Source organism: Argentina silus (genome assembly GCF_951799395.1).
Source record: "Argentina silus genome assembly, chromosome: 4".
In the NCBI taxonomy this organism is placed as follows: Eukaryota; Metazoa; Chordata; class Actinopteri; order Argentiniformes; family Argentinidae; genus Argentina; species Argentina silus.
The window spans coordinates 2,423,338-2,425,394 of NC_139658.1; the positions used below are offsets into that span (position 1 = coordinate 2,423,338).

General features: G+C 50.9%; 1 protein-coding gene across 1 annotated transcript in view; it reads left to right on the top strand.

The window, feature by feature from the left end:
* The first annotated feature begins 1,624 nt into the window (after positions 1-1,624).
* Positions 1,625-2,057, top strand: part of LOC310803292 (inositol hexakisphosphate kinase 2-like) — a 7,571-nt gene continuing 7,138 nt past the window's right edge. The window contains exon 1 of the mRNA XM_083668021.1: positions 1,625-2,057. This exon is cut by the window's right edge and continues 268 nt beyond it. The gene's annotated coding sequence lies outside the window, so the exon portion shown is untranslated.

The following is a 2,057-nucleotide window of genomic DNA, read 5'->3' on the forward strand; positions in this document are numbered from 1 at the left end:
CTGAGGAGATCTGTCTGGGAAATGTCCAGACATTATCCCTGTGGGGAGGTGAGCCTTTTTTCCACTGCTCCAACCCAGAGTGATGGGGGGGGGGGGAGGACACAGATCAGCGGAGAGGTGTGTTTGTCTGTGCGTGACAGACAAACACACCTCGTGGGTTCTGTTTGTGTGCGTCCTTGAGTGAGTAATGGATCCTATATGAGCTGAGGTCTAACTTGTGTGTGACCTTCACAGTTCCTGCTCTCAGTCTTCCAGCTCCTCTCTCCAGTCTGAAGTCATTCAGCACCTTCATATTAGCCCCACTCCAGTTACTCTTGTCCTCTGGCCGTGCTCCTGGCCTCACGTGGGCATCAGACCGACCTCACCTGCTCCCTCCTCCCTCTCATGCCCTTCTCATGTCCTTCTCATGCCCTTCTCATGTCCTTCTCATGTCCTTCTCATGTCCTTCTCATGCCCTTCTCATGTCCTTCTCATGCCCTTCTCATGTCCTTCTCATGTCCTTCTCATGCCCTTCTCATGTCCTTCTCATGCCCCTCTCATGCCCCTCTCATGCCCCTCTCATGCCCTTCTCATGCCCTTCTCATGCCCCTCTCATGCTATTCTCCCCCTGCATTTTGTGGGGCTTTCTGCCTGTGGTCCCTGAAGAACCAACCAGTGTCTACACACACACACACACACACACACACATGCACGTGCGTACGTAGTGATAAGTGACATACCTGACACCTGTGGACTCAATCAATGTTCCATACAGTTTTGCCCTTAAGTGACAGTTCTCTGAATCAGATGCTGTTATGTTTTTCCTTACCGTTGTAATCTGTGTCTAGAAGAGGAATGAGGGGGAGGGATTTCTGTGTCCAGCAGCTCAGGAAACTCAGCAGCACCACCTCTCCTATCCTCTCCTTTCTTCTCTTCCTTCTGCTCCCATCCATGCTCCCACTCACCCCTCCTCTATCCACTAACTGTCTGTGGAACTCAATTTCCATGCTGTACAAGGCTGTTCCCAGTCAACAAGTTGCGCCTTACTGTGTTACAGCAATTAATCATCAGGCAGCTGAGAGACGAGCACTCTTAAGACTGTTGTTTTCATCAACTGACACCATTGAGTTCTTACGGTTGTTTAAATTTGAGGGCTTGTGTGTGCGGTGCAAAGTGAATGTGGGCACTGGGCACCTGCATTGTTTTATTGCCAGTCTGTCTCTCTCTCTTGCTATCTTTCTCCCTTCTTCCATTCCCTCTCTCTTATCCCCCTCTGGACTATGGAAATGCTGCTTGTTCTGTCAGGTTGTTGAAACGCTTCTGTCATACAGAGAAAAAACGGCTGAGTTCAGTTTGCCCTCCCTCCCTCCCTCCCTGTCTGTTGTTGTGCTTCTTTCTCTTGCTCTCTCTCTCTCTCTCCCCCTCCCCCAGACCCCCCTCCCTCCCTTCCTCCCTCTCTCTCTCTCTCTCTTTGTTTGCTTGCTCTCTTCCCTAGAAAAGTTGCCACCCAACAACCTGCTCCTGGTGCTCGCGATTGGTGGATGTGGGTTGAGAGGGCGGGCTCTGTGTCTGCTTGTGAGAGGTTTACCAGTCGCGAGCGAGCACTCTGGCTGTCAGACGGGTTTCAGTGCGCGGACGAGACACACCAAGGAGACACACTCAGGCTCTGTGGCACTCAGACCTGCAGCTGCAGCGCTAAACCTTTTATTTATTAAGCACAGGACATAAAGGCCTTTCTGTTCCAACACTGCTAGGGGACTAACTAAAGCCAAGAGAACAAAAGGGATTTAAGATCAACTCTTTTTCTCTCTCTCTCTCTTTCTTCCTCCTTCTTGTCCTCTTTGTTTTTTCGTCCTGCAGAATCCCTCCTGCACAGACAGGAGGTCATCGGGACCCCCACTGAAGACGGAGGGATCAAAATTAAGCAACAAAAACAAGACCAAAAGGCTCTCTCTTCTCCCTCTGACTCCGGTGTGTGTGTTTGCGTGCGTGCTTGCGTGCTTGCGTGCATGCGTATGTGTGTGTTAGTGCGCATCCAGCTATCCGGCTTCGGTGTCAGTGTGTGAGAAAGCTAATGC